This window comes from Pristiophorus japonicus, chromosome 8, assembly GCF_044704955.1.
Source record: "Pristiophorus japonicus isolate sPriJap1 chromosome 8, sPriJap1.hap1, whole genome shotgun sequence".
In the NCBI taxonomy this organism is placed as follows: domain Eukaryota; kingdom Metazoa; phylum Chordata; class Chondrichthyes; family Pristiophoridae; genus Pristiophorus; species Pristiophorus japonicus.
Genome location: NC_091984.1, coordinates 196,908,367 through 196,933,107, shown reverse-complemented (window position 1 = coordinate 196,933,107; position 24,741 = coordinate 196,908,367). Strand labels below are relative to the sequence as shown.

Sequence of the window (24,741 nt, the reverse complement as noted above, 5' to 3'; positions counted from 1 at the left end):
GTGACAATTAGTGTTTGAAGATGGGGAACTGCTTAATCATAATCACATGGATTAATAGTGTGTTCCCATTTTTAAAAGACCCAAAGGCTGAAGATGGAGTCACATGTAACTTTGGTGAGATTCTAGTGAGGAGTTTTGATGTTTTTGAAAAAGACTTGCATTTATATAGCGCCTTTCACGACCACAGGACGATTCAAAGCGCTTTACAGCCAATTAAGTACTTTTGAAGTGTAGTCACTGTTGTAATATAGGAAATGCAGCAGCCAATTTGCGCACCGCAAACTCCCACAGGCAGATATGTGATAACGACCAGATTATCTGTTTTTGTTATGTTGATTGAGGGATAAGTATTGGCGAGCAACAAATCAAATATATTTGGGGACTTAAAAAGTTGCAAGAACACCACAAGTGACTTTGAAAACAACTAAATGTCTACATTCAGGATGCCACTCAAGGGTTGCAAGTAAAGATCTAGGAAACTATTTTTAAAATAGTAATCAAGGTGGTGATATATAGTGCCAGCAGACTAGAGTTGGGAAAAAAGAGAATTGTGGAGGAGGAAGGGGTGGGCAGCAAATTGTTTATGAAAGGCCAGTGTTTTTGGCAATGTTTGATACTCTGGATATCATTAATTCATCTTTAAAACCAGACATAATTAGAATTACATGTTTTTGAAATAAAACATGAATTACATGACATTTTTAACAAATTAATGTTGAAACTATAACAAAAGTGTTGCCTAACCGTGTGCTCGTTGTGGTCCAATAATATATTCTATCATATAATTTAGTGTTATCACACTATCTTTTTAATTCGTAGCTTCAAGCTACTTACAAAGCATAATAAGTAAAACATGATAGCAAAGTTGACAACGCATATTAACTTGTGAAGCGACAGTACTCATTTTATCAGTTTTAAGTTGGTGAATTTTATGCCTTTACACATACTAGGTTTGTCAAAATGTCAAATTTATTTCAAGTAAATTGACAGTCAAGGATCACAGGGTTGCCACGGCAATCAGTTGTCATCTGTATTTACAGACCCATAAAAAGCTACAGTCCAGAATTCAAAGAAATTACATGCATTTTTGTGAAGGCTGAACATTTAATTAAGAACTTGGAAAGAAAACTAGATTTTTGACAGGTGATATCTATATTAGAAATTGGACACCATTTCTTTAAAACAGCATATATCAAATTCTATGGTGTTTCTGCAATATTATAACATTTCTATAAACAGGCCAGCCTTAAATATAAAATCATGATGACTTCCTGAGCAGGTATACGAATCCCCCATTTATCGAGTCGGGTTTCAGGGTCTGTGAATCTCTCTCACTGGGTAGGGAAGTGGGCCAGTTGAATACTGTGCAGGTAGTTGCAACTTTGCCCCAAACAGCAGACAGTCAGGGACTGTTAATTAACTCCCCTCCCCCTCCGAGGTTTGCCAACTCTGGTTGGACCTATTCCTGGAAGGATCAGCACATGATCTCCTGCCTCTAACTGCTACACCCCCACCATTGGTAACCCACCACGTCCATTCCTGGAGACTCTCGAACAATTCTGGAGGATTGGGAACCGTATCCAGAACAATAGATTGTGGAAAATGAACACCCCTACCCAACTAAGCAGGCAGTGAGGGATTGACCCCGCCCACCTCCCTCACTGAGCAGGAAATCCCTTCACTAAGTAATCCAGGTGTTGGACCACAGCCATTGTCTCCACCTTACCCCCCTGCCCCCTCCTTCCTCCACGCTCTCTATTCCCCACCCAGCTCCCTCTCCTTTCCTCTTGTTGTTCCTAAACCTTTCTTTCTTCTCTTTCCCTCCTCCAATTATGACCTCTAAACTCACTTGTCCTAAAAATTCCAATTGGTATCTCTCCCCACTGTGCATTGCCATTGGAGATCAACTAGCAATATATGAAAAAGCTTACATCTGTCCAGACTTCCTGTCAACTTTTGCATTATAAATTCATATGTTCACACTCATCATGGAAACTGCCTATTAAACTTGACAGTATGGGAAAGCGATTCATTTAAAATAAATATTCAACAGTCTCAATTGTAAATAATTCAGGTTTCCCAAAGTCACTGCTGAGGAAATTGTTTTCCGTGCTTCTGGGGAATGAAGAGCATTAATCCTCCCACCACCCCAAATACCCGAACCGTCCCTCATTCCCATTCACGGGTTCCTCCTACTGCCATTCACATTGCTGGCCCAGAGCACCCGTACTTCCCTTTCAAATGCCCCGCTGTGCTGAGCATCCATAGCTTTCCCTCACTTCCAACCCCTATCCCTATGCTACTATAGTAGAGGCAGATAGTATGAAACATTTAAGGGGGAATTGGATAGATATTTGTGGAAGTGGGAAATTGAGGGATATTCATTTTTGAAAACATCCAGCTAGACTGCCAAGTCTTTTCCAGTCATGTATTTTCCTATTTTCCTATCACTGCACCTTTTGGCAGCAATGTCGAAAACTGTTTCGCATTATTTCCAAACAATGAGGACCCACCTCTCCATGCTACCATTGCCTGCTATCACCCTCCTAGTGCCCTCGCATCCAGGAAACTGCCTTCCAGTGCTACCATATTCCAAGACTCCACTGATACTCAAACCAGATCCTGGTATCCCCATCCCAGTGTCCTTAATGTGACTGGACCGCCCAATAATATATCTCGCAAGCCCCCTTCTGGTCCCTAATACTCCCACACTGCAAGACTTCTTCCTCCAACTCCCAATGCTATCAAATCCCATAGCCACCATCCCAGCACTATCAATCTTCCTAGCTCTCGGGTTAAGAAATAAAATGAACTGCATAAATAAACAACTATTTAATAGTAATGAAGGCCACTAATGGCCAGTTTTCACATAAATATGCACAACCACGGAATTTAAGTCTAAAAATATCACCTCGGTTGGGGTGGAGGGTAGATGTTTTCATTGTAAGGGGTGTCGCAGTTGTGTGAGGCAGACTGGTTGGGCTGGGTGCTCTTTGCCTTTCAGTCATTGTTCATAGGTTTATATGTAACCTTTAGGGCTACTGATCAAGGGCCGTGTGGCTCTGTGTCAGCTGGCGCAGACACGATGGGTCGAAATGGCCTCCTTCTGCGCTGTAAATTTCTATGTTTCTATTTCTAATACGCTTACAAATACAATTTGATTTATTCAGTCAGTGTAAATTAGTGCCCTGATAATATGTACAGCATTAACAGTGCATTCTGACTCACCATATACATATATGCAGATATTCACACACAGATTAATATATATTTGCATTCTACATGCTATCGTGTTCATGTACTTAAAAACAGGATATCCCCTGATTTACCATGAGAAGTACCATGGGATATTTGCAGGTAAACAGAAACTTTATGGTATTTGGTTTTATGTATGGCATCAGGCTGCACAGTGATTTAAAAAACCTGTTTCAATCATAGTAGGGTTGCAATGATTGCCAAAAGCCAAGAAGAATTGTTTTTCTCAACGGTTTGATTTTAGCCAAAGTTAAACCTTGATTCTGTATCCGGTTATGGTCAGTACAGCAAGCATCTTCCATCAATCTACAAAATGCCACTCGCTGCAGCAACTGGGTTGGAATGCATTGGCTTTGCAATTTAAATTCTGGACATCTTTTTCAACATACTCTCTCAACCAGGTGCTCCAAGTGGGTCAGAATTGATAAAAAAATGCGGTCTGCACAGAGTCATCCTAAATGGAGTGCTTATAAACAGAGTGCTAAAGTTGGGAATTTGGAGAGAGTGGGAATTTGGGGCAGAGGGGGAAGGAGGAGAGAGCAAAAAGAGCGGACGGAGATAAAGGTGGGATGCCAGAGCCCAGAGGGAACGTGAGCATTAGGGAGTGAGGTAAGTGATGTCAGCACAAGTGAAGGAGCTGAAAAGAAAAGAAAAATCATTTTGGCGAGTAACTGGTGATGTTTTTTTTGAAGTCTTGCATTTATTTTTGTTGTTAGTTAATAGTCTATTAAATAGAGACGTGGCAGGGCATTTTAGTTCCATGGAAGGCACATCTTGTGCCTTCAGGGAACTCCAGGATGCTTCCTGTGTCCTGGACAACCTCATGTGCAGGAAGTGTCGTCAGCTGGAAGAGCCTGAACTCCGGGTTTTGGAGCTTGAGCAGCAGCTGGCGTCACTGTAGTGGATCAGTGAGGCTGGGAGAGACGTGGATAACACGTTTCAGGAGGTGTCACCGCTTAGCCTAAGTGTGTGCAGGCAGAGGGGGAATGGGTGACTGCCAGATAAACAAGGAGGACCAGGCAGATAGTGCAGGAGTCCCGAGTGCATCTCACTCTCTAACCGGAATACGGCTGAGGGTGATGGTTCCTCTGGGGATTACAGCCAGAGCCAACTCCACGGCACCAAAGATGGCTCAGCTGTACAAGGGGGAAAAGATTGGGGAAGCAATAATGATAGGGGATTCAATAGTTAGGGGAAAACGTACAGACATTTCTGTGGCAGCAGACGTGATTCCACGATGGTATGCTGCCTCCCTGGTGCCAGGGTCAAGGATTTCATTGGGCGGCTGCAGGACATTGAGGGGAAGGGTGGACAGCCAGAGATCGTGGACCATATCAACATCAATGATATAGGTAGAAAGAGGGATGAAGTCCTGCAGGCAGATTTTAGGGAGCTAGGAAAGAGATTAAAAAGTAGGACCTTAGAGGTAGTAATCTCCGGATTACCCCCAGTGCCACGAGCTAGTGAGTATAGACATTTGAGGATAGAACAGATGAATGCATGGCTGGAGAGATGGTGCAGGAGGGAGGGCTTTAGATTCCTGGAACATTGGAATGAGTTCTAGGGGAGGTGGGACCTGTACAGGCCGGACGGGTTACACCTCAACACAGCCAGGACCAATAACCTCACGGGGGTGTTTTTGCTAGTGCTGTTGGGAAGGGCTTATACTATTTTGGCAGGGGCATGGGTACCAGGATGTAGCATCAGAAAGGAAAAACAAGGCACACAAAGCATTAGGAGAGACAGATAGCACTAGAGTAAGAAATAGTAGGTATTAGGTGGGGTCAGACTGAGAGAATACAAGAAGGTCTAAGATAGATTTACAGTGCATGTGTGTGAATGCACGAAGTGTGGTAGATGAGGTTGTTGAGCTGCAGGTGCAAATAGCCACATGAGAATTTGATGTTGCGGTGATAACGGAGACCTGACTCAAAAAAGGGCAGAAGTGGGTACTAAATATTCCTCACTATAAGGTGTTCAGGAAAGATAGGGAAGGAAAGAAAGTAGGTGATTGAGGAGAGAGTGGATATCCTGGAGGAGTCAAGGACAGAATCTATTTGGTTAGAGTTAAGAAACAACAGAGGTGCCATTACACTACTAGATGTATTCTATAGGCGACCAACTGGTGGGAAGGATATAGAGGAGCAAATTTGCAGGGAAATTACAGAGAGGATCAAGAACTATAGAGTAGTGATAATGCGGGACTTCAATTATCCTAACATAGACTGGGATAGTAATAGCGTAAAGGGCAGAGAGGGAGAAGAATTTTGGAAGTGTGTTAAGGAGAACTTTCTTGACAGTACATTTCCAACCCAATGAGGAAGGAGGCATTGCTGGATCTGGTTCTGGGGAACAGGGTGGGTCAAGTGGCCCAGCTAAATTGGAATTGAAGATTGCAGGCAAATCTGTAATCAAACAATGAGCTGCTGTTAAAGAGGAGATGGTTCGGGTACAGTTGAGCTACATTCTCAAGAGGGGGAAGGTAGGGCAACCAAAGCCAGGGGTCCCTGGATAATGAAATAAAGAAAGAGTAAGATGAAGAAGAAAAAGTATGACAAGTTGTCATGTTGAGAATACAAATGAAAACCAGGCTGAATATAGAAAGTTCAGAGGGGAAGTGAAATAGGAAATAAGACGAGCAAAGAGAGGTTATGAGAATAGGCTGGCAGCTAATATAAAAGGTATTCCAAAAAGTCTTCTATGGGCATATAAGTAACAAACGGGTAGTAAGAGGAAAGGTTTGGCCGATAAGGGACCAAAAAGGAGACCTACGCATGGAGGCAGAGGGCATGGCTGAGGTACTAAATGAGTACTTTGTGTCGGTATTTACCAAGGAAGATGCTGCTGCCAAAGGCATAATGAAAGAGGAGGTAGTTGAGATACTGGATGGGATAAAAATTGATAGAGATACTAGAAAGACTGGCTGCACTTAAAATAGATAAACCACCAGGACCAGTTGGGATGCATCCTAGAATGCGGAGGTACTCGCCATAATCTTCCAATCCTCGTTAGATACAGGAGTGGTGCCAGAGCACTGGAGAATTGCAAATGTTATGCCCTTGTTCAAAAAAAGGTGCAAGGATAAACCCAGCAACAAGGATAAACTCAGTAATGAGAAAGGACTAATTAGCAATCTTGTTGTGAGAGACCCCTGGGGGAAGAGTGACCATAATATGGTAGAATTCTTTATTAAGATGGAGAGTGACACAGTTAATTCAGAAACTAGGGTCCTGAACTTAAGGAAAGGTAACTTCGATGGTTTGAGGTGTGAATTGGCTAGTATAGACTGGCAAATGATACTTAAAGGGTTGACGGTGGATAGGCAATGGCAAACATTTAAAGATCACATGGATGAACTTCAGCAATTGTACATACCTGTCTGGAGTAAAAATAAAACGGGGAATGTGGCTCAACCGTGGATAACAAGGGAAATTAAAGATAGTGTTAAATCCAAGGAAGAGGCATATAAATTGGCTAGAAAAAGCAGCAAACCTGAGGACTGGGAGAAATTTAGAATTAAGCAGAGGACGAAAAAGGGTTTAATTAAGAGCGGGAAAATAGAATACGAGAGGAAACTTGCTGGGAACATAAAAACTGACTGCAAAAGCTTCTACAGATATATGTGAAGCGAAAAAAATTAGTGAAGGCAAACGTAGGTCCTTTCCAGTCGGAGTCAGGTAAATTTATAATGGGGAACAAAGAAATGGCGGACCAGTTGAACAAATACTTTGGTTCTGTCTTCATGAAGGAAGACACAAATAACCTTCCGGAAGTATTAGGGGACCGAGGGTCTAGTGTGAAGGAGGAACTGAAGGATATCCTTATTAGGCGGGAAATTGTGCAAGGGAAATTGATGGGATTGAAGGCCGATAAATCACCGGGGCCTGATAGTCTGCATCCCAGAGTACTTAAGGAAGTGGCCCTAGAAATAGTGGATGCATTGGTGATCATTTTCCAACAGTCTATCGACTCTGGATCAGTTCCTATGGACTGGAGGTTAACTAATGTAACACCACTTTTTAAAAAGGGAGGGAGAGAGAAAACGGGTAATTATAGGCCGGTTAGCCTGACATCAGTAGTGGGGAAAATGTTGGAATCAATTATTAAGGATGAAATAGCAGCACATTTGGAAAGCAGTGACAGAATCGGTCTAAGTCAGCATGGATTTATGAAAGGAAAATCATGCTTGACAAATCTGGAATTTTTTGAGGATGTAACTAGTAGAGTGGACAAGGGAGAACCAGTGGATGTGGTGTATTTGGACTTTCAAAAGGCTTTTGACAAGGTCCCACACAAGAGATTGGTGTGCAAAATCAAAGCACATGGTATTGGGGGTAATGTATTGACGTGGATAGAGAACTGATTGGCAGACAGGAAGCAGAGACTCGGGATAAATGGGTCCTTTTCAGAATGGCAGGCAGTGACTAGTGGAGTGCCGCAGGGCTCAGTGCTGGGACCTCAGCTCTTTATATATACATTAATGATTTAGATGAAGGAATTGAGTGCAGTATCTCAAAGTTTGCAGATGACACTAAACTGGGTGGCAGTGTGAGCTGTGAGGAGAATGCTAGGAGGCTACAGGGTGACTTGGACAGGTTAGGTGAGTGAGCAAATGCATGGCAGATGCAATATAATGTGGATAAATGTGAGGTTATCCACTTTGGGGGCAGAAACATGAGGGCAGAATATTATCTGAATGGCGGCAGACTAAGAAAAGAGAAGGTGCAACAAGAGCTGGGCGTCATGGTTTATCAGTCATTGAAAGTTGGCATGTGGGTACAGCAGGCGGTGAAGGCGGCAAATAGTATGTTGGCCTTCATAGCTAGGGGATTTGAGTATAGGAGCAGGGAGGTCTTACTGCAGTTGTACAGGGCCTTGGTGAGGCCTCACCTAGAGAATTGTGTTCAGTCTTGGTCTCCTAATCTGAGGAAGGACATTCTTGCTATTGAGGGAGTGCAGCGAAGGTTCATCAGACTGATTCCCGGGATGGCTGGGCTGACATTTGAGGAGAGACTGGATCAACTGGGCCTTTATACACTAGAGTTTAGAAGGATGAGAGAGGATCTCATAGAAACATAAAAGATTCTGACAGGACTGGACAGGTTAGATGCGGGAAGATTGTTCCCAATGTTGGGGAAGTCCATAACCAGGGGACACAGTCTTAGGATAAGGGGTAGGCCATTTCGGACTGAGATGAGGAGAAACTTCTTCACTCAGAGTTTCAAAATTTGTAGATGACACAAAACTTGGAAGTATAGTGAACGATGAGGAGGACAGCGATAGACTTCCAGAGGGCATAGACAGGCTGGTGGAATGGGCAGATACGTGGCAGATGAAATTTAACGCAGAAAAGTGGGGAAGTGATACATTTTGGTAGGAAGAATGAGAGGCGGCAATAGAGATTAAAGGTTACAATTCTAATGGGGGTGCATAAACTGAGATTCTTGGAGGTATATGTGCACAAATCGTTGAAGGTGGCAGGGCAGGTTGAGAAAACGATGAATTAAAACTACGAGATCCTGGGTTTCGTAAATAGAGGCATAGAGTACAAAAGCAAGGAAGTTATGAACACTTGTTTGGCCTCAACTGGAGTATTGTGTCCAATGCTGGGCATCGCACTTTAGGAAGAATGTGAAGGCCTTAGAGAGGGTGCAGCAAAGATTTACAAGAAGGGTTCTCGGATTGAGGGACTTCAGTTATGTGGTTCGACTGGAGAAGCTGGGGTTGTTCTCCTTGGAGCAGAAAAGATTGAGAGGAGATTTGATAGAGGTGTTCAAAATCATGAGGGGTCTGGACAGAGTAGATAGAGAGAAACTGTTCCCATTGGCGGAAGGGCCGAGAACAAGAGGACAGTTTTATAATAATAATTCTTATCTATCTAATTGTAGACAGAAAATTTCCAGCAATGGCTTCTCTTCCCACTCCCGCATCGTTACCTCTGGTGTCCCCCAAGGATCTGTCCTCGGTATCCTCTTATTTCTCATCTATATGCTGCCCCTTGGCGATATCATCCGAAAACATGGAGTCAGTTTCCACATGTATGCAGACGACACCCAGCCCTACCTCTCCACCACTTCTGTCGACCCCTGCTTGGTATCTAATTTGTCAGATTGCTTGTCCTACATCCAGTACTAGATGAGCAGAAATTTTCTCCAATTAAGTATTAGAAAGATCGAAGCCATTATCTTTGTTCCCCGCCACAAATTGCGTTCCCTAACTGCTGACTCCATCCCTCTCCCTAGCATCAATCTGAGGGTGAACAAGACTGTTTGCAACCTAGGTGTCATTTGACCCTGAAATGAGTTTCCAGCCACATAACTAAAACCGCCTTTTTCCACCTCCATAGCATTGCTCCTGCCTCAGCAATTCTGCTGCTGAAACCCTCATTCCTAACCTGCACAAAGTCAAGATCACCCATCACCCCTGTGCTTTCTGGCCTACATTGGCTCCCTGTTAAACAACGCCTCGATTTCAAAATTCTCATCCTTGTTTATAAATCACTCCATGGACTTGCCCCTCCCTATCTCTGTAATCTTTTTCAGCCTCACAATCCCACAAGATGTCTGCGCTCCTCAAATTCTGGCCTCTTGAACATCCCTCATTATAACCACTCAACCATTGGTGGACATGCCTAAACCTCTACACCTCTCTTTCCTCCTTTAAGATGCTCATTAAAACCTACCTCTTGAAACAAGCTTTTGATTATCTGCCTTAATTTCTTCTGTGGCTCGGTGTCAAATTTATCTGTTTGTCTGTAACGCCTTGGGATGTTTTACTATATTAAAGGTGCTATATAAATAACAGTTATCATTATTAAAGGTAATTCGGAGAAGAACCAAAGGCAACATGAGGAAAAACTTTTTAATGCAGTGAGTGGTTAGGATCTGGAATGCATTGCCTGAAAGGGTATTGGAGGCAGATGCAAAAGAATTTGCAGGGCTATCGGGAAAGGGCAGAGGTGGGGGGACGAGCTGAAGTGCTCTTGCAGAGCCGGCATGGGTTCGATGGGCCAAATGGCTTTTCTGTGCTGTAGCAATTCTATGATTCTAATTTTAGGGAATGTTGAAACATCAAAGGGGAGAGACAGAGTTTGCTTGGCTCCCAGCACAAGCCACATAATTCTGTTAGGTTTGGAATATTGTACTGCTAATTGAAAAAAAACTGAGCATTCCAAATTGTTAGCATTACATTCTGGACTCTGGTGTAACTGCACCTAATGTGAGACTACAACTTGCAGTTATATAGTGCCCCTCACATGCTGGACGGTGTCTCAGAACTTTATAATCCAGAAGGACAGGGAAATTAGGACCCCAACATGGGGCAAGAGGAGAAGAATGAAGAGGCTAGGACAGAGAATAAACGGCACATTTCAAGGAGGGGGTTTTGAGGAGGTTTTTGAAAGCATGGAGAGGTAACAAGGCAGAAGGAATTGGGTACAGAATTTCAGAGGACCGGAGAGTATTACATCATTTGCAAGTTAATATTTTCAGAAAGATATTAAACTTCCACAGCACAAGGAAGCAATAGAAAAAAAGTGAACTTTCTGACTTTATGGGATTATGTATGGAAACTACTGCATTTCAGTGACTTGACAGTGATCCACCTACACATTTTGACTTCAATTGATTCAATTAAAAAGCATGTTCTTTAAAATCTGAGTGAAACCAAAACATGCTGTCATATAGGTGAGGTGTTGCAAAGGAGAAAATGGCTAACAAAAGATTTTCAGTTTAAAAAATCCAATTCTATTATGGCCCTCTTTTTGTGGTCATTTTTTCTCCTTCCAGAAAGTACAATTTTCCACAACTTGTTGTTGACTATAGTGATATAATTTCATAAAAATAAGTACAGAGCCTTTAGCTATCTTATGTACTTCTATAAAATCACCTTTCAAGGCTGCAAAGCGTAAGTTTCTTCAATTTTTCCTCATAACTCAGACCTTTGATACATGAGGTCAGCCACTTGGCTCTTCAATGCACTGCCTCCAATGCTTGAATTTCTCCCTCGTGTCTCAAGTGATCAGAATGGGACACAGCACTTAATGTGTTCTGGCTATACAGCAGTCTATTGGCTTTGTTGATTGCTGCTCTGCATTGGTTAGATACGTTGAATGGCGAGTCTTCTAAGATTCCTATGTCTCTTTCAACTTAATCCTTAACTATTTTAACACCATTTATGGAGTACATGCGTCACACCCATTTTCCCTTCCTTCGTGCAGTACTGTATACTTTTCTGCATTCAATTTCATCTGAGATTGTTTCTGCCCACTTAGATTTTGTCTCAACTCCTTTTGCAATATCGGAGATGCCTCCTTCAGTTCTACTGTGTCCCCTTCCTATTTAGTATTTAAATTTTTTACCAATTTCCATTGAGTTTTTGAATCCAAGTCACTGATGTAAATTAGAAATGGTAGTGGTGGTCCCAACACGAATCCTGGACACTCATTTAGCATTTCTCCCACTGACATAACTCCTCTAATAAGTGCACATTGTTTTCGTCTCTTCAGACAGTTTTTTTAAAATTCATTCCCAAGATTGTTCCTGAATCCTCACAGCTTTGATCTTGACTAATAGCCTTTCATGTGGAAATGTGTCAAATGCCTTTTGAAAATCTAGGTATAATACATTTTTTAATGGGTGCAGTCCTCTTTGGATGCCACTTCCACAAAGCAGTTGGATAGGATCTTCCATATCAGAATCCATGTTTACTGCTGTTCACTAAGTTATTGAGCCTGAAATTCCGATGCCCGGGGCCCGTACGAAGTTTCGACGGACCTGGGAAGGCATCGGAAAAGCCGGTTTTCAGCTCGCAATGTGCAAGCGATGAAAACCGGCTTTTCCGATCGATCAAGTTTCTGGCTTTACAGATCTCGCACATATCGGGAGTGAAGACACTTGCAAGGGCAAGATTTGCGATATTTATTTACGCATATCTTGCCCAGCAAATGTCCTCAACAATCTTGCGCCTGAAAAAGCAGGCTTATAGCCTACTTTTACAGGCGCAAGTGTTTAAAAACATACATAAACATTAAAATTAAATTAAATAAACACATATGAAAACATATTTTACTGTTAAAGCCCCCCCCCACTACAGTAAGTTTATTTTAAGGCATAATTAAAACACCTTTTTAAAAAGTTGAGAAAATATATATTTTTAATAAGAACTTTAATTTAAATGAATCTTAAATATGTAGTGTATTTTTCTATTTTTTTTTAGTGTTTTGTGTATTGGGGGGGGTTTCTCATTCATAATAATGGGAACTCCAACTTACGGAGTTCCCATTATTATGAATGAGAAAATACTGTACCTTGATTGGCCGCCCAGAGCCATGTGACTCCAGCTCCAGCATACGGACATCCCAACGTGCACGCGCTCCGATGCGTAGGGAGTGAAGGCCTCAGGATCGGAAGTTCGAGCGGGCGCAGCACATTCAGGTAAGTGCGCATTTTTTTTCCTCGTTTCAGTAGTTTGCCTATGGGAAGACCTCGATCGGGATTTCTGCGCCATTATTTACAGATAATCCTCAAGTTTACTCAATTGCATTATTATACACAGAACTGAAGTCAGTTTAATGAGTCTATAGTTGTCTGTGCCTGTTTTGTCAGCCTTTTTGAATATGGGACCACAATGGCCCTTTTCTAGTCTACTGGCTTCTAGTGACTGAGTCAATGATTTTCAATGCCTCATAAATCTCCTCCTAGTTTCTTTTAGCACTCTGTGGGAAATGCCATCTATTCCTGAAGACTTATTCGTTTGAGTCTTTTTAACCTGTCTAGAACTTCCAACTCATAATTTTGCCCAGGTTATCTCTGCTTGAGGGCCTGCTGTTCATATCTTCCCGTGAATAATTGGAGAAAATGCTTACTACCTTGTGTTCATCGTCTGTTTCATGTCCATTAGTGTGTCTTGATGATCAGAACTGAATACAGTACTCAAGGTGTGGTCTGCCCAGAGAACTGTACAGCTTCAATGTGATGGCTTCAGACTTGTACACAACTGATTCGGTATTATATCAGCCGTCTGTTTGCTTTGTAGACTGCTGCGCTGTAATGACTGAATATGGCAAGTGTTGAGTCCACTGTCATTCCCAGAGTCTGCCAGTTTCCCCCTATTCAATTTGACACCATTCATTAAATACATCCTCTATTTGTCCCTTCCATGTATAAAGTTCTTGCATTTACCTGCATTTCATTTCATTTGGCACAGTTCTAGCCATTTGCACTTTTTGTCTTAGTCCTTGGTTGCTTCTTCAGACCCAAAAGCCACCCCTCCCCAAATTGATTTGCGCCAATTTAACCAACTTGCATTAAGTTTTCAGCCAGAAATCTGTGTTTGTGCTTCTGTTTGCTCAATGCCTTCATATTTGTCCTCTCTTCTTCGAAGGCAGTCCCCTGGAGGCGAGGATGACTTGCTTCCACACTAATATATGAGTTCTAAGGTGACGAATGAATCCAATGTGAGATCTACAGACTCTGTCATTGGTGGGGCAGGTGGTGGTTGAAGGTATGGGTGGGGTGCTTGGCTTGTTGTATGCTCCTTCCGCTGTTTGTACTTGCCGCGTGCTCCCGACAGAGAAACTCAAAGTGTCCTGCGCCTTCTCGAATGCTTCTCTTCCACTTTGAGCGGTCTTGGGCCAGGAATTCCCAAGAGTCGGTGGGGATGTTATATGTTTTCAAGGAGGCTTTGAGGGCATCCTTGAAACGTTTCCTCTGCCCTCCTGGAACTCACTTGCCGTGACGGAGCTGGGAGTAGAGTGCTTGTTTCAGGAGTCTTATCAGGCATGCAGACAATGTGGTCCGTCCATCAGAGCTGATTGAGCGTGATCAATGCCTCGATGCTGGGGATGTTAGCCTGAGTGAGAACACTGACATTGGTACGCCTATCCTGCCAATGGATTTGCAAGATTTTGCAGAGGCAGCGTTGGTAGTAGCTCTCCAGTGCTTTGAGGTGCCTACTGTACGTTGTCCATGTCTCTGAAGCATATAGGAGAGCGGTTATCACTTCTGCTCTGTAGACCATGAGCTTGGTGCCAGGATTTGAGATCTTGGTCTTCAAACACTCTCTGCCTCAGGCAACCAAAGGTTGCACTGACACACTGAAGGTGGTGTTGGATTTCATCATCAATGTCTGCCCTCGCTGACAGAAGACTCCCAAAATATGGTAAGTAGTTCATGCTGTCCGAGGTTTTGTCATGAATCTTGATAATCAGGGGGCAGTCCTGTGTGGCGGGGCTAGGTTGGTAGAGGACCTTTGTCTTACGGATGTTTAGTGCAAGGCCCAGTCTCTCGTACGCTTCAGTGAAGGTGTCAACGATGGTTTGGAGTTCGGCCTCTGAGTGTGCACAAACCCAAGCATGGTCTGCATACCGTAATTCAATGAGGTGTTGCAACAATCTTGGTTCTGGACTGGAGGCGACGGAGCTCTTCTAACTCAAAGTACTGATGTCAGAACGATAATGGTTTACTCACAAATTGTGACGTGGCCTGTGCTATAACTGACCCAGAAGATTCTAACCCTGCCAACCCAACGGAAATCGGGCAGGCGGGCAGTTAAAATCGCCTTGGGGATGGAGGGGGGGGGGGGGGGGGGAACTAATATTTCCCAGTCTTTGATTTTAAGCTGGGAAGGTTGCCTGCCAGAAACCAGGGTCAGACATCATTAGGGCACAACTGTTATTTTAACTACTAGCCTGAGCAGTTGTCGCTTTCTCGCCAGGTCAACCTAGCAAGAGGAGTTGGGACAGAGGAGGCCCAAAGAGGTAAATCTTTTACATTTATTTTTACTTTGCTTGTGGGGCTAGGAGGAGTAGTAGTCCTCCTCTGGGCCCCAAAAGGAACAATTTAGGCCTCCTCTGTCCCAGGCTGAACCCTCATAATCACGAAGCCTTCCAGAAATCATTTTCCTGTGACTTCCCGAGTACTGGGGACCGTTCCTTGAATGAATAAGTCAGCACCCAAATGAGCGCTCCTTTTCTGCAAGACTCTAAATATCATTAATAATAAAGCACAAGATAAGTGCACATTCTTCTTTAATACAAATGAATTGCAAACAGTTACCCTACTCTTTTCTAATATCGTGCTCCCTCTTAGTACATATCCATGCCTTTCTTGCTCCTATTCAAGTGCTCCTTTCTAAGTGCCACCTTACTGCAAGGATTGCAAGAAATGCGTGGCTCCTTATACCAAGAGTCATACGACAGAAATGGCTATCGACTCATGGCCACTGACTCCTGGCATGGGGCCACTGCTAACTGTATCTCTGGAGGGAGCCCGAGCAACCTGGCCTCACCCTCTATGTTCCACTGGCATCGTGCTCTGTGCAGAAGGCTGGTGTCCTGGCACATGTTGCTGTCATGAGAGATGGCAGGACAAGGCTGCTAGATTGCATAAAGATGCAGCAGTGGTGTAAATCATATTTGAGAAAATTCTGGGTTCATATATTGCAAGTAAGTGAGCACTCTCAGTGTAAAAATGGTTGGTACAGGAAATGGAAATGACGCTCTGGTGCAATAGGAAATGGGCATTGTTGCGGGAGCTTTCACTGCAGGCAATTACTGTTGTGCACCATATCTGTGCATACTTGACGTGGATATATGGAATGCATATTGATAAATGTTACATAGGATGTTTAAGCTTTGGAGTGTAACGTTCAGTGATTGTAATGCAAACTTTTTTTTTCAAATTTCCTCTTAAAAATGGTTCTAATTCTATTACAATAGCATTGTAGGAGTGATTACATAACGGCCCAGAAATTCCTGCCTCCCAAGTCCGTACGGAGTGTGTACGTTCCCGGGAAGGTATCGTAAAAGCCGTTTTTTAGCGCACAATGCGCATGCGCTGAAAGCTGGAGCTTGACAGATCCTTCGTATCCCCACATCCAGGATATTCGCATGGGCAAGATTGTAGTATTTACCCATATCTTGCCCAGCGGATGTCCTGAAAACTCTTGCGCCTGATAAAAGCAGGTGATAGCTACTTTTACAAGCGAAGAGTTTTAAAATACACAAAAACATAATAAAATAAAATTTTAAAAACATTGTTAAAAACTCTCCCCACTACAGTAAGTTTATTTTAAACCATAATTTACAAAACTTTACAACAAAAACAAAAAATAAATCGGAAAAATATATATTTTTTAATAATACATAAATAACTAATTTAAATTAGTAAAAATGTGTTGGTTTTTTTCAATTTTTTTTTAATGTGTGTTTTGGGTGTTGGGGGGGGTTTCTTTATCATAATAATGGGAACTCCAACTTAGAGCTTCCATTATCTAGATTGGCTGCCGAGAGCCATGTGACTGCAGCTCCAGCCCTGCAGACGTCCAGACATGCACGCGTTCCGATGCGCAGTCAGTGGATGCCTCAGGACCAGGATCCCTCGTGGGCGCAGTAGGCTCAGGTAAGTGCACATCTTTAACTTTTTTACCCAATCGCCCGTGGGAAGCAGCCGACTGGGATTTCTAGGCCAATATCACATTATCTCAGACTTTTATCATGTAACAGGATAATAGGAAAGAAAACAGAAACATAGAAAATAGGTGCAGGAGTAGGCCATTCGGCCCTTCGAGCCTGCACCGTCATTCAATAAGATCATGGCTGATCATTCACCTCAGTATCCCTTTCCTGCTTTCTCTCCATACCCCTTGATCCCTTTAGCCGTAAGGGCCATATCTAACTCCCTCTTGAATATATCCAATGAATTGGCATCAACAACTCTCTGCGGCAGGGAATTCCACAGGTTAACAACTCTCTGCATGAAGAAGTTTCTCCTCATCTCAGTCCTAAATGGCCTACCCCTTATCCTAAGATTGTGTCCCCTGGTTCTGGACTTCCCCAACATCGGGAACATTCTTCCCGCATCTAACCTGTCCCGTCCCATCAGAATCTTATACGTTCTATGACCCCTCTCTTTCTTCTAAACTCCAGTGTATAAAGGCCCAGTTGATCCAGTCTCTCCTCATATGTCAGTCCAGCCATCCCTGGAATCAGTCTGGGAACCTTCGCTGCACTCCCTCAATAGCAAGAACGTCCTTCCTCAGATTAGGAGACCAAAACTGAACACAATATTCCAGGTGAGGCCTCACCAAGGCCCTGCACAATTGCAGTAAGACCTCCCTGCTCCTATACTCAAATCCCCTAGCTATGAAGGCCAACATGCCATTTGCCTTGTTCACCGCCTGCTGCACCTACCTTATATCGACAAATTTAAGTGTCTGATCTCAATCAGCGAGATGAATGATCAGTATTGACCGAGGGAGGAATGTTGGCCAGACATCAGGAGAACCACTGCAGTCCATGTGGTGAAGGAACTCCCAGTGCTGTTAGGTATCATGTGCAAGGAGGGGAGATGAATAAAAAGAAAGGCCTCACTATAGATTGGCACTCATCCAGCTTATTAAAGCATTCTCTGGCACCTTCATTTTATCCAATTTTATTTTTTGTGGAATTCTGCACCTACTTTTAAATAAAACAGCTGTCCTGGGTCTTTGATGACATTCTGCCAATGTAGATGATCTTGCTGCTGGTGCTGAGATCACTTTTTAACACCATTGCTGATTATTAATTTTTAAAATGCGACTTTTGTTGATCTCTCAAACTCCTCTCTTCCTCTTTTGCAGGTTCCTTTACAGAGCTAAAATTAAGCTCTACTTGAATGGGTCACACTGCTATTGCTGGTATAATGGAGCACCATTACTGGAATTGAATGAACAAGTAGTAGCGGCAAAGTCATCAGACTTTGATTTTCACAGACTCTGATTTTAAAAGCATCAAATATAACATGGCTGGTATAGTCATACATAGAGCAGCATCCCCACCGACACCTGGGAGTCCCTGGCCAAAGGCCGCCCTAAGTGGAGGAAGTGCATCCGGCAGGGCTCTGAGCACTTTGAGTCTCATCGCCGAGAACATGCAGAAACCAAGTGCAAGCGGCAGAAAGAGCGTGCGGCAAACCAGTCCCACCCACCCTTTCCCTCAACGACGGTCTGTCCCACCTGCGACAGGGACTGTGGTTCTCGTATTGGACTGTTCAGTCACCGAAGGACTCATTTTCAGAGTGGAAGCAAGTCTTCCTCAATTCTGAGGGACTGCCTATGATGACATAGTATTTGCATGTCTGCTTATAAGCAATGTTTTCGCCCACTTTGACCCAATGCGCCTATATCACCTATCGGACCTATTTCACAAATTTAAACAATATAATTTTCTATCTGTAATGCAATTTCAAAAACTCTAATAGATTTAAAAACACAGCAAGATGACAATAGTTTAAATGAATTAGGAGCTGACATTTACTCATTTGAAGTTAGCTACAGAAAACACCAGCAATGTAAACCTCAGTGGCAACAACTAAAGATATTGTTATACTTGACATGCTGCGAAATGTGTAAATAAGCTTTATTTTCATCTATGAAGTCTTCAGCTGCAACAGAATGATGATAAATAATATGTAAATATTAGAAAACATCAATAAATTATAAATTAACTTGACAGGACAGTTTTGAAAAAATCTATTTTGCATTTCTGATTGCAACTAATAATTTTTCAATTAATGTTGTGACAGAATGCAAATTTGTAGCACACAGCCCAAGATAATGCTTTTTAATCTGTTTCCCCCTTTTGTCCCTTCAAAATAGCCTTCTTATATTGTGAAGGCAACTGACAAGATCATATATTTCTCCTCACCATCTGAAGTCAATGATGTTTCCTGCTGAGCAGCAGTTACTTTGTTAGTTTAACCATAAAACACTTTTTATTTTACCAGGTTGTCTGTCTAGAGATGTATGGGCATTCCGTTAGTAGCACATCAAAAACTTAACGATCACCATGTTTTGTGAATGATTGGTGCTGTTGCCTTAAAGGAATGATCCATCACATTTTTAAAAAATTGATCAAGATAGCTAGTCCTAAATCCAAAAGCAATGTTTAACAGTTTAAATTCAGATAAACTAAATGTGAATAGTCCTAATTTGAACTTTTATCAAAAATGTAGTGGTCTTTTGTGCTATCATAGACTTATTAGAATGGCTACAAATATTCCCATTTTCAAATAGTAGTTTAGCCATATACCACAACTGGACTGTGAGCAACAGCTCCATGCTATTTTTGGGTTTCATGTACGTTATTTTATTGTAACTGTTATTGTAATCTTTATTGTAATCTGTGGGGATACTATGAGAACTTGAAATGTAGGTCTGATACATTGAGCAGTTCATAACAATTTGGTTATTCGCCAGACCCACTTAGTCCAACAGAGCCTTTACAAAAGAGCATTAAGTTAAGGACATATGCACAGCTCCATTGGCATACCCTAAATATGTACAGCAGTAGACCCTTAACACTTTTTAAGGTGTATACCCAGCACATTAGTATCAATGAAGAGTAAAAGTAACACTGGTATGCTGACACAATAAAATGTTGATCTGTGCAAATCACCCCCTTATGATCCAGCATTGCACACAGGCATCCGTCCTGGTGGCTGACACAAGACTGTATTGGAAGGGCTGCAAACAACAAATTATACTCAGAGTGCCTTAAGGTTGAAGGAGAGATTGGTAGGGAAGCAAAAGGGTTTAGGGAGGGAATTCTAGTACGTAGGCCTAGGCAGCTGAAGCCACAGCCACCAATGGAGGGGCGAAGGGAGTAGGGATGCACAAAAGGCCAGAATTGAACAACATAATTAATTTAGGGTTTGGGGTTGTCGGGCCAGAGGATGGTACAGAGATTGGGAGGAGTGAGACCATGAAGGGAATTGAACACAAGGATGAGAATTCTAAATTTGAGGCAGTGAAGGATTAATAGCCAATGTAGGTCAGCAAGGACTGAGGTGGTGAGTGAGCAGGACTGGGTGCTGGATGGACACGAGTTTTGGATGAGCTAAAATAAACAGAGGGTTGAGGGTGGGAGAACAGCCAGGAAAGCATTGAATAGGCGACCCTGGAGATGACAAAGGCATGAATGAGGGTTTCAGAAGCAGATTAGATGAAGTAGGGGTGGAGGTGCGAAATGTTATGGAGGTGGAAGTAGGCAGTCTTTGTAATGGAGAGGATATGGGATCAGAAGCTCAGTTATGGGTCAAATAGGATGCCGAGGTTTCAAACAGTCTGATTCAACACGCAATAGTGGCTGGGGAGGGAGACAGAGACTAGGGTCCTGAACTTAAGGAAAGGTAACTTCAATGGTATGAGTCATGAATTAGCTAGAATAGACCGGCAAAATGATACTTAGAGGGTTGACGGTGGATAGGCAATGGCAAACATTTAAAGATCACATGGGTGAACTTCAATAATTGTACATCCCTGTCTGGAGTAAAAATAAAACGGGGAAGGTGGCTCAACCGTGGCTAACAAGGGAAATTAAGGATAGTGTTAAATCCAAGGAAGAGACATATACATTGGCCAGAAAAAGCAGCAAACCTGAGGACTGGAAGAAATTTAGAATTCAGCAGAGGAGGACAAAGGGTTTAATTAGGAGAGGGAAAATAGAGTATGAGAGGAAACTTGCCGGGAACATAAAAACTGACTGCAAAAGCTTCTATAGATATGTGAAGAGAAAAAGATTAGTAAAGACAAACGTAAGTCCCTTGCAGTCAGATTCAGGTGAATTTATAATGGGGTACAAAGAAATGGCAGACCAGTTGAACAAATACTTTGGTTCTGTCTTCACGAAGGAAGACACAAATAACCTTCCGGAAATACTAGGGGACCGAGGGTCTAGTGAGAAGGAGGAACTGAAGGATATCCTTATTAGGCGGGAAATTGTGTTAGGGAAATTGATGGGATTGAAGGCCGATAAATTCCCGGGGCATGATAGTCTGCATCCCAGAGTACTTAATGAAGTGGCCCTAGAAATAGTGGATGCATTGGTGATCATTTTCCAACATCGATCGACTCTGGATCAGTTCCTATGGACTGGAAGTTAGCTAATGTAGCACCACTTTTTAAAAAAGGAGGGAGAGAGAAAACGGGTAATTATAGACCGGTTAGCCTGATATCAGTAATGGGGAAAATGTTGGAATCAATTATTAGAGAGGAAATAACAGCGCATTTGGAAAGCAGTAACAGGATCGGTCCAAGTCAACATGGATTTATGAAAGGGAAATCATGCTTGACAAATCTCCTGGAATTTTTTGAGGATGTAAATAGTAGAGTGGACAAGGGAGAACCAGGGGGATGTGATGTATTTGGACTTTCAAAAGGCTTTTGACAAGGTCCCACACAAGAGATTGGTGTGCAAAATCAAAGCACATGCTATTGGGGGTAACGTACTGACGTGGATAGCGAACTGGTTGGCAGACAGGAAGCAGAGAGTCGGGATAAATGGGTCCTTTTCAGACTGGCAGGCAGTGACTCGTGGGGTGCCACAGGGCTCAGTGCTGGGACCCCAGCTATTTACAATATACATTAATGATTTAGATGAAGGAATTGAGTGTAATATCTCCAAGTTTGCAGATGACATTAAACTGGGTGGCGTTGTGAGCTGCGAGGAGGACGCTAAGAGGCTGCAGGGTGATTTGAGCAGGTTAGGTGAGTGGGCAAATGCATGGCAGATGCAGTATAATGTGGATAAATGTGAGGTTATCCACTTTTGGGGCAAAAACACAAAAGCAGAATATTATCTGAATGGCGGCAGATTAGGAAAAGGGGAGGTGCAACAAGACCTGGGTGTCATGGTGCATCAGTTATTGAAAGTTGGCATGCAGGTACAGTAGAAACATAGAAAATAGGTGCAGGAGTAGGCCATTCGGCCCTTCTAGCCTGCACCGCCATTCAATGAGTTCATGGCTGAACATGCAACTTCAGTACCCCATTCCTGCTTTCTCACCATACCCCTTGATTCCCCTCGTAGTAAGGACTTCATCTAACTCCTTTTTGAATATATTTAGTGAATTGGCCTCAACAACTTTCTGTGGTAGAGAATTCCACAGGTTCACCACTCTCTGGGTGAAGAAATTCCTCCTCATCTCGGTCCTAAATGGCTTCCCCCTTATCCTTAGACTGTGTCCCCTGGTTCTGGACTTCCCCAACATTGGGAACATTCTTCCTGCATCTAACCTGTCTAACCCCGTCAGAATTTTAAACGTTTCTATGAGGTCCCCTCTCATTCTTCTGAACTCCAGTGAATACAAGCCCAGTTGATCCAGTCTTTCTTGATAGGTCAGTCCCGCCATCCCGGGAATCAGTCTGGTGAACCTTCGCTGCACTCCCTCAATAGCAAGAATGTCCTTCCTCAGGTTAGGAGACCAAAACTGTACACAATACTCCAGGTGTGGCCTCACCAAGGCCCTGTACAATTGTAGCAACACCTCCCTGCCCTTGTACTCAAATCCCCTCGCTATGAAGGCCAACATGCCATTTGCTTTCTTAACCGCCTGCTGTACCTGCATGCCAACCTTCAATGACTGATGTACCATGACACCCAGGTCTCTTTGCACCTCCCCTTTTCCTAATCTGTCACCATTCAGATAATAGTCTGTCTCTCTGTTTTTACCACCAAAGTGGATAACCTCACATTTATCCACATTATACTTCATCTGCCATGCATTTGCCCACTCACCTAACCTATCCAAGTCGCTCTGCAGCCTCATAGAATCCTCCTTGCAGCTCACACTGCCACCCAACTTAGTGTCATCCGCAAATTTGGAGATACTACATTTAATCCCCTCGTCTAAATCATTAATGTACAGTGTAAACAGCTGGGGCCCCAGCACAGAACCTTGCGGTATTCCACTAGTCACTGCCTGCCATTCTGAAAAGTCCCCATTTACTCCTACTCTTTGCTTCCTGTCGGACAACCAGTTCTCAACCCATGTCAGCACACTACCCCCAATCCCATGTGCTTTAACTTTGCACATTAATCTCTTGTGTGGGACCTTGTCGAAAGCCTTCTGAAAGTCCAAATATACCACATCAACTGGTTCTCCCTTGTCCACTCTACTGAAAACATCCTCAAAAAATTCCAGAAGATTTGTCAAGCATGATTTCCCTTTCACAAATCCATGCTGACTTGGACCTATCATATTACCTCTTTCCAAATGCACTGCTATGACATCCTTAATAATTGATTCCATCATTTTACCCACTACCGATGTCAGGCTGACCGGTCTGTAATTCCCTGTTTTCTCTCTCCCTCCTTTTTTAAAAAGTGGGGTTACATTGGCTACCCTCCACTCCATAGGAACTGATCCAGAGTCAATGGAATGTTGGAAAATGACTCAATGCATCCACTATTTCCAAGGCCACCTCTTTAAGTACTCTGGGATGCAGTCCATCAGGCCCTGGGGATTTATCGGCCTTCAATCCCATCAATTTCCCCAACACAATTTCCCGACTAATAAGGATTTCCCTCAGTTCTTCCTCCTTACTAGACCCTCCGACCCCTTTTATATCCGGAGGTGAAGAAGGCAAATGGTATGTTGGCCTAGGGTTTTGAGTATAGGAGCAGGGAGGTCTTACTGCAGTTGTACTGGTACTTTTTGAGGCCTCACCTGGAATAGTGTGTTCAGTTTTGGTCTCCTAATCTGAGGAAGGACGTTCTTGCTATTGAAGGAGTGCAGCGACGGTTCACCAGACTGATTCCCGGGATGGCTGGTCTGACAAATGAGGAGAGACTGGATCGACTGGGCCTTTAGTCACTGGAGTTTAGAAGGATGAGAGGGGATCTCATAGAAACACATAAAATTCTGACGGGACTGGACAGGTTAGATGCAGAAAGAATGTTCCCGATGTTGGGGAAGTCCAGAACCAGGGGACACAGTCTAAGGATAAGAGGTAAGCCATTTAGGACTGAGATAAGGAGAAACTTCTTCACTCAGAGAGTTGTTAACCTGTGGAATTCCCTACCACAGAGAGTTGTCGATGCCAGTTTGTTGGATATATTCAAGAGGGAGTTAGATGTGGCCCTTATGGCTAAAGGGATCAAGGGGTATGGAGAGAAAGCAGGAAAGGGGTACCGAGGTGAAAAATCAGCCATGATTTTATTGAATGCTGGTGCAGGCTCAAAAGGGCCGAATGGCCTATTCCTGCACCTATTTTCTATGTTTCCTATTTTCTATGTGGCAAGGGCATGGAGCTTATGGCCAGGGCCCCAAGACAATGGCTTTGGTCTTCCCAATGTTTAACTGGAGGAAATTGTTGTTCATTCAAGTCTGGATGTTGTACAAGCAGTGTGACAACACAGAGGCAGTGGATGGTTTAAAGAGAGTGTAACAGTAGTAATACAGTGTTAACTAGAGTAAGTTCTACAATAAACTTTTGACACTAGTTTAAAACACTCTAGGCATTAGCCTGTCCAATGAAGCTCAAGAGCAAGGAGAACACAAGTATCAGATGATTGGACATAAAAGGGCAAGTATCATTTAAGAATATGTAGCAAAAGCTATCAAATTAAGCTTGTTGAGAAACCTTCAGGTTCTAGTCTTCCTGCCGTTGCAAACAGAGCTGGATAGATCTTTTAAGCAGCACTGATATATTACCACTGAATATTTT

At 43.0% G+C, this 24,741-nt stretch overlaps 1 protein-coding gene and 1 long non-coding RNA gene across 5 annotated transcripts in view; one reads left to right on the top strand and one right to left on the bottom strand.

The window, feature by feature from the left end:
- The window catches only part of rbm19 (RNA binding motif protein 19), a 373,516-nt gene that overhangs the window by 110,173 nt on the left and 238,602 nt on the right, over positions 1 to 24,741 (bottom strand). The gene's annotated exons all lie outside the window — the stretch shown is intronic.
- On the top strand, positions 12,644 to 18,688 carry LOC139268273 (uncharacterized). Its single transcript, XR_011594001.1, has 3 exons — positions 12,644 to 12,689; positions 16,532 to 16,655; positions 17,875 to 18,688. It is a non-coding gene; the product is annotated as an uncharacterized lncRNA (long non-coding RNA).